The 8,841-nt window shown below is 34.1% G+C and overlaps 1 long non-coding RNA gene across 1 annotated transcript; it reads right to left on the minus strand.

The window, feature by feature from the left end:
- Positions 1-7,508: 7,508 nt before the first annotated feature.
- On the minus strand, positions 7,509-8,841 carry LOC134230956 (uncharacterized). The gene is made up of 3 exons (XR_009984464.1): positions 8,574-8,841; positions 8,258-8,367; positions 7,509-8,001 (listed from the first exon to the last, which is right to left on the minus strand). It is a non-coding gene; the product is annotated as an uncharacterized LOC134230956 (long non-coding RNA).

The raw sequence follows: 8,841 nt of genomic DNA on the forward strand, positions 1-8,841 counted from the left end.
AGCAAGACCATCGGGGAAAAACCTTAATATGTAAATATGAAACCTTACTATGTAAATATGAAAAGTTATTGCCCCCCCCCCCTTGAAAAGTGGGGGATATTAATTTGGGTCTGTCCGTTCGTCCGTCTGTCTTGCTGTCAGGTCGTCTGTCATTCTGTCTGTCTGTAACGCTTTCGTTTCCATACGATATCTTGAGAACCCTTTGAACTTTTGCAATGAAATTTTGCATAGCAACTCCCTATGGACTAAATAAGAACTCTATAGATTTTGAGGTCAAAAGTTCAAAGGTCAAGGTCATAAATTCGCAAATTCTGTCTGTTATAACACTCTCGTTTCTGCGCGATATTACGAGAACCCTATGAGCTTTTGCAATTAAATTTTACAGAACAAATCCCTTTGGCTTTAGGAAGACCCCTTTTGATTTTGAGGTCAAAATTCAAGGTCATAAATATATACTTTCTGTTTGTGTGTAACACTATCGTTTTCGGACGATGTTTCAAGAGGATCTTGAGCTTTTGTGATGTAATTTTATACCAGAAGTCCCTAGGACCTCTCTAACCCCTCTCAAAGTGTCCCGCCCCGTTTGTTTTAATAGTATTTATTGTATAACATGTCGCTATTTTAGGGGCATGAAGGAGAGTTATTACGTATAAATCAGGTTCTCGGTGGACTTTATATTCTTATTTCATCTATTGGAACTGTTTAATGAAGGTTAAATTAGACAGTATGCATTGTGTAAAAGTTTGACAATATCGAACGTAAATATATACATGTAAGTGTCTTCATCTTTGCATATAATTTTCGTTAAAGTACATTAGTTCCGTGGTGTAGTGGTATGTCTCCCGCTTCATATGTGAGAGGTCATGATTTCGATTCCAGGACGATCCAGTTTCTTTTTTTTCCCGAAATCCTTTTTTTACTAAATGATAGTATTCAGCATGTGGAATGAAAAATGTATGAGGTCTAGCTTGTACAAAATCATAAAATCATCATTACAGTCTGATAAATATTCCATATAAAAGGAATCTTCTAAACACATAATTAAGAATAAGCAATCAAATTTTTATAACCATATTGACATATTTTATTTGCTTCAGTATACATGTATACATTTAATAATTCTACAAATTCATTCAGGGAGACCCCCCCCCAACTTTTTCTCTAAGCGGGGGACACAAATTCACAGAATTAGCTTGTTTTATATCTAATGTTTTGAATTATGTTATATATATTTCTGTTAGTGAACAGGCAAAAACAAGAAAGCCAGTTGCGTTGTAAAGATTGGAATGGTGTTTTTAAATAATATATATTTGGGGTGGGATGGAACAAGAACAGAATTTACAACTTTATTATTAACATCCAATAAAACGATTAGTTCAAATGGAAATAATTTATTTTTTTCTGTGGATGGGATTCAGAAACGTCAAAACGAGATAGAGGGTTTAAGATGTACATGTGATTTTCTCATGATTTTTTGTTTATTTATTTTTGTTATTGAAAAAGGCTAAATAATTTCGAAATTTCAAAAAAGAAATAATCAATTTTTTTGCGTGAAATAGCACGACTCCTTCATTTCATATCAAGTTATTCAATCCTTTAAATATTCATTTCAGAAACTTTGATACAAATAGAAATATAAAGAAATGCACTCTTAAAACACCGATATTTGCTCATTCTATTATATAACTTAATCTTGCAGACATCATGCCAGCGAAAAGGAGTGCCCTGGACTTAGAAACAAATTGGGTCGTTTGAATGACCAAATAGGCGAGTACGAAGGGGAAATTGCTACCCTGAGAGGAAGAATCGGTGGTCTGGAAGACGAAGTCAGCAAACTTAGAGGCTCCAACAAATGGCTGCAGGATGACATTGCCCGTCTCAGAACTGTAAGCACAGGCATATCATTACCTAACTGCTTGCCTTTGCATGCATATAAATTTTCAAAAATGGCAATATTTACCTTTTTCTTGGTGTTTTTGTTCCGCTTATGTATATGCAGTAAAATCGTAATCACTTATAAATGATATTAAAAAAGATGCTAGAGTATTGACATCTACTTGTAGGATTTAGATGAAGAGACAAATAAACGTATCCAAGCTGAAAACAAGGCCCTGGATATCGAAGAAGAACACACTTTCCAAATGAATGTTGCCGAAGCGGTAAGTTAGTCACAAATTTCTTTCTCAACCTTAATAAAAAGATGACTGGTTTTATTTCTTCACAAAGTAGGGGCCGTTTAAGAAAACTTCCTTTACTTTATGCCCCGTGTTTGTTGTATAGGAGATCAACAAGTTGAAGGCCCTGATCGACAGAGACAGAGGAATGGAGATAAGAGACAGGGAGAGGGAAAGGGAGAGATGTCCAAAGCCGTCAGCGACAACCAGATCAACCAGGCTTCAGGGCTACCTACCCTGAGTTTTTCTCAACTCTGAGATTTCTCAGAAAATCTGAGGTTTTCTCACCAAACTGTGCCACCAAATAAATTTTTTCTCAAATCCGGCCTTTCTTTTGAGTTTTTTTTCTTATATTTGAGATTTTTCTCGAGTCTGAGATTTTTATCAATTGCGTGTGTAACCAAAGATTTTTCCGACTCAGCTGAGAAAAAAAACCCTGAGATATACATATATGACGCCATAAAGCGCCAATACTAAGTCGCACTTTAGCAAAGTTCATTATGACGTCATGATAATACGTAAGTATGTTATTACGGGAAATAAGTTTTTTTATAACAAGCAAATTCAAAGAATTGAGGTCCCCCGCTTTCGGTGTCTTTGTGGGTGAGATGTTATTTTTTATAACTTATTGTGTGTAATGTGAACATCTTATCATATGTAATTTATTAAGAAAGTAACATTGAAGTTGGTTTTTTGTGAAGTACGAAAGCCCTAGCCCTCACCGTTCAAAAGTTATGGTCAAGGTTAAAGTTTTTTCAAAAGTACGTAAATCTCCAAGGTCAATGTCAAAAGGTCAAGGTTGTTGGTATCCAATGAAATGTCTTGCCACAAGGAATACATATGTGAAATATAAAAGTCCTAGTATCCACTGTTTAAAAGTTGTGACCAAGGTTAAAGTTTTTAAAAAGTAGTTAAAACTCAAAGGTCAAGGTCACAGGGTAAAAGTTGTTGGTATCCAATCAAAGGTCATCTCACAAGAATTACATATGTGAAGTACAAGAACCTTAGTCCTCACCGTTCAGAAGTTATGGTCAAGGTTAAAGTTTTTTCATAAGTACGTAAATCTCCAAGGTCAAGGTCAAAAGGTCAAGGTTGTTGTTATCCTACATGTGTATGAAAGGGCTTGCCACGAAAAATAAATATGTGAAATATGAAAGTCCTAGTACCTACTATTCAAAAGTTATGGCCAAAGTAAAAGTTTGGAATTTTTGTGTAAAAGTATGTCAAACTCCAAGGTCAAGGTCAAAAGGTCAAATTTGGTGGTACCCAATGAAAGGTCTTGTCACAAGGAATACACATGTGAAAAATGAATGTCATAGCTTCACTAAATTTAAAGTTATGGGCAAGGTTAAAGTTTTTGTGACGGACAGACTGACCGACTGACAGACTGACGGACAGACAGACAGACGAATGAGATTTAATGTCCCCTCGCTTTCGCGAAAGCGGGGGACAAAAATAGTACAGTTACATAATGAGGGTAAAAATATTTCTTAAACGAAATATAATTATGTTGCATTTAAATCAGGCTTATGTCTGTTTATAAAATTGGCACAGTTCTCATGTTTTCGCTAACGACGGTACACTGGTATTTTGGTTCTCTAATTTGCTGTCGGCGTACGGTCATTCTATGTCTCGGGGTGTCTCCTGTCTGGCCGATAGAGTTTTCACCACAACCGGCACAGGTTATCACATAAATAAGATTAGAGCTTGTGCATGACATTGATGTTTTAATTTTAAATTTGCTTCCGATTTAAAACTGAAATTTAGATCCCTCTGTCAGGTATGGACAAGTACTGCATCTTGGCTTGTTGCATCTATTGATGATTGCTGGTTTGTTGTTGTTAGTAGAAAAGGATGCTTTCGTAAAAATTGATTTAAGAGACGGACTTTTATCATTTTTTTTTATTGCTAATGACGGCAAGCTTTTTTTTTTTTTTTTTTTTTTTTTTTTTTAGAAATCTCTACTTGTTTTGTTACTTATTCAGATATAACTCAGTGTCTACATCTTGTTTTTTATGCTTATGCTTATTTAGTCTTCACAGGAACATGTTATCCAGTTCACAATGTTATGCTACATTTTTGCTGCTGTTACTTGACCAGCATCGTCTTATTCATAAAATGACTTTCCTTTGGAGGCGCTGCATGCGTCATGCAAGCATTTAATATGCCATGTGGTCTCTTTGTTTACGTCACCTTCTTGTTACACAGACTTTGTAATCATTATATAAAAATAGCTGGGATAAGCAATATATCATATCTCAGTCGAAACTATTCATTATTTGCCCTTATCCCAGCTATAATTTATATCATTGTATATTTATGTGATTTTGTTCACTTTCGTCATTCATCTGGTCTATAAATGAAGTTCTCTCAACTAAAGTGGTCTCTTTGTTTAGGGGACGACCATTTGATCCTGAGGGGGGGGGGGGGCTGGCAATTTTTTTTTGAGACGGATTATTTATTTTCATGCCTGTCGAGGACAGATAAATTATTTTAAAGATTATCAAGGACAGATTATTTATTTTCTTCCTTGTCTCCCCGTACCATGATCAATTGATTCTAAAAGACTAATCATTGATATACCATAGGCAGACAAGGATTTGGGGAGGGGCGTGTATAACTTCGTTTAGGCAAGAGATCTTGGGCCGCCGTAAGGCCACCAGGCCCTGGGTGAAGCCCCGGTGGAGGCTAAGGGAGTAACCCCCCCCCCCCAACCCGAAGCTCTTGGGTTGTATTTTAAGAGTAAAAGCAGGCACTATTATACTGGTATTGGTTATTTTGTTCCAAAGTATGACATAATTAATACTGGCCATACCATACTTTGAATGAAGGGGGTTCAGCTCTTGTGTTTTTCTGTGTGTTAAAGAGTAAACCCAGACACAATTGTGTAGGAATTGGTTAGATATATACCAAACTATGACATTATTAATACTAATCATATCATATTTTGAATGAAAAGGGCCCAGGGGGCAAAGCCCCCTAAAGCTCTAGGGTTTTTGTGTATTTTAAGAGTAAAACTAGGCAAAAATTGTTGGTATTGTCCCAAAGTATGGCATTATTATTATTATTCCTATCATACTTTGAAATTTTAGGGGAGGGGTTGTACACATGTACGTCCCATATAAATCCACCTGTGTATATTTTGTATTAATTTTTCGGGGAAGTGTAATTCTTCGACAAGAAAATTTATCTTTTGTAGTGTATAAGAAATGGCTTATATTTAAAGTACTCTAATTTATCAAACCTACTAAATGCACATTGTCATGTTGTCAAACTGACTTAAATATCCAGTCTGGTAATCTAATTTTAAATACTATTTGGTTCTAAAATGGCGAGCGAAGCGAGCAAAAAATTTTTTTTAAATTGAAGACTTTTGAGATTAAATTACACGTAAATAAAAAAAGGTATTTTTCACAATATTTAAATATCGTTAGTCAAGGTCAGATTATTTATTTTTCTCTGTAGTGGAGGAAAGATTATTTATTTTCAATATTTGCAGGGACAGATTATTTATTTCAAAAATCTGCTAGCCCCCACCCCTCTCAGACAAAATGTGTCGTCCCCTTAGTCACCTTAGTCACGAACTTTGTAATCGTTATCTAACAATAGCTGGGATAAACAATAAGTCGCAATATATCATATCTCAGTTGAAACTATTCATTATTTGCCCGTATCCCAGCTATAATTTATATAATTGTATATTTTTGTGCTTTTGCTCACTTTCGTTCACTTCTGGTCGATAAATGATGTTCACTCAATTAAAGTTCTCATGTCTTCTGCAGTGGTTCAAGCAACTAGAACAAGCTACTGAAAGGCTTTTCATGATATGAGATTTATTATTATTAGTGGGAAAATTGTGGATATAAATATTGTATTTAAGTCCGACATGAAAACGAAAAGTCCAATACGTACAGTGAATTAAATAGTCAACATTGATCTTAAATTTTAGAACTTATGTAAATAGTTAACCATCATTTCTTTTTAAAGATGAATAAGTAATGATCTTTTAGAAGAAGAGAATCACACATTTTCTGGTTTATGTTCTGAGACAGATAGATGAAATTGGACAAAAATGACCAGCAATTTCACAAAACGTTGTTGTCCAGGTGTGGATCCAGAATCTTTTCACAAATCGAAGTCAAATAAATCAAGACATATATTTATTATCACCATTTACAACACATAAATGTATAAGCATCAAAAATAAAAATATTTAGATTATAAGTGAGATTTTAGACTTACATATGACATATGTAACACTTAGGCATATTTCTTTAAGCAGCCGGCGCTGTATAAAAAGTATACCATTTTCAAAGTCTAGTGATTTACAGACCAGATTTTACACAAACATTCCTTATTTTGACATTTTACTTTTTAAGAGCTGCAAAAATAAACTCAGTGTTTAGATTTCAACGTTTTTTAGCCCCATTATGTCGTCACTTTAGCTTGAGATTCTCTTTGTATTTTTATGCGCGTGTGTATACACGGAATTTATGTAAAAATCGATTTCCCAGTTAGGTTTAAAAAATTGCAAAAATATTATTTTTAAAAAATATTAATCAATGAATTGAGATTTAATTATGATTTTGAATGCTTAATAACTTGTGTCCGATCAACAGTGAGATGAACATACAAAAATATTTACAATCATTGAACTGAAATCCCCTTTAAACTTATGTGATTGCTCATCATTGACAAACACCATCCACGTCGGACCTCATATTAAAAGAACGACAACTTGTTTGCATTTGCCTTATCACGAAAAAAACAATTTCTTAACATAAATTGAACAGTATAACCCACAAAAAGAGGGTGTTGCAGTTCTTTTGTTATTTTCCCTAAATGTGTAACAGATAAAAAGAATTCTTACGAACTCATCCAAGTCAGCATTCATATATTGGCCCAACGTTGGTAGAGTAACGGTCTGTTGGGTCAAGGTTGGTGTTTGTATAACATGATTGGACCAACATTGGGCCAATGTTAGACATTATGCTCTTAGTGGCAATATATATGCATATGTCAGTTATTTGTTGTTGGGCCGATGTTGGCCCAATGTACCTTAATATCACATAAGTTGTCTTGATAACATACATTGGTTTTACATTGTTGGGCCAACATTCCCAGCAGGCATTTCAACGTTGATTCAACGTTGAATCAACGTTGCACTTCAACGTTGAATCAACGTTGAATTTTGGTTGCATATGAAAGTTGAGTCAACGTTGAGACATAACGTTGTTTCAACGTTGAATAAACGTTGAAAATGTGTTGAATTTTTGGTTGATTTATGGTTGATTTTTGGTTGCAAATGAAAGTTGAGGGAACGTTGAAGCTTCAACGTTGTTTCAACGTCAAATATCAACATTGAACAAAAGTGAACATTGGTTGAAATTAGGTTGAGATTTGGTTGAAATTTTTCGGTTGTACAAACGTTGATATTTGGTTGAAATCATGTTGAATTCATATTACATTTTGCTTCATAAACTAATACATTTCAAATTCTAATAAAAAAATTTATTCAAGTTGCGTAATATTTAGATAAGTTGTAATCCAGTATAATGATTGTGAGAGAATTTATTTTACATGTATTTTAAAGACAAACACAAATTCGGATTCAATCACTGAATCTCAAAAATCACTGCTTGACAAAAATTTATATTCCTAGCGAAAAGTGGGTCACAGTAATCACATCCAGGTCCTTCAAAGTACGCGTCTGCCTTACACTACTAAGTTCCACAAAGTGGCGGATCCATTGACTTTAATCACGCATATAATTAAGTCCCACGAATGAAAGAAATGAACAGGAGAATCCACCCTCTAAAGCAAAAGCCTATTGATAAAAGAAATAAAGATGTTAAAGTTATTTGTTCGATAAAATGTACGTAACATGTTATTTCAAACGATAAAAATAAATATACATGAATGATTTAAAAAGCAGACAAAGGAATATATTCCGGTACTTGGATTTAACTAACATGATTAAAAGAACTATAGTTGACTTCATGTTAAAATTCGTATGAGTATGCTTATAAATAATTATTACTAAAGAAAAATGTTATAGACATACATATACATAGTGTACTTACAAAATTTTGCATTCCTTTGTATAATTTTCACGGGCGAAGAATCTGATGCAATCAAGGCTGACTATACAATCAATTCCCTGCACCACTGGTTGATTTAACCTTACGACGAACTACAATTAGTTAAATTGTATAATATATTAGTATACTAGCTTATATTTCACAACCAAATGAATATCAACAAAACACATAATACAAGAACCAACGATGTGCATTTCACGAAGGTTTCAAATATACTTATAAAACAAGAATTTAATGATGAACAGATACTGAAAAAAAGCTTAATTTCTTAAATTCATGAAAAGGAAATAATACTTACTGAGCAGAAATTGATATTCCAGCCTTAATCCTTGTGTATATTGCTTGAAAACACATTAAATATGAACAGCAAGGAGACGCGCACTTCTTGTCCATCAGTTAAATTCAAATTTTGACCTAGATAAGCTGCAAACAGCTATACTCTTCCCAGCAAGAAAATTGCATAACAAGGTTATCCTGACACTGAAACTGACCAACTAAGCGAGAGGCACTCCTTATCTGATATCTAGAAGGTTTTAGGGGAGTGGATCTTAAGTAATGCAACTTGA

The sequence above is a fragment of the Saccostrea cucullata genome, unplaced genomic scaffold (genome assembly GCF_032062105.1).
Source record: "Saccostrea cucullata isolate Sc308-1 unplaced genomic scaffold, CSIRO_AGI_Scuc_v1 ctg545, whole genome shotgun sequence".
NCBI lineage: Eukaryota > Metazoa > Mollusca > Bivalvia > Ostreida > Ostreidae > Saccostrea > Saccostrea cuccullata.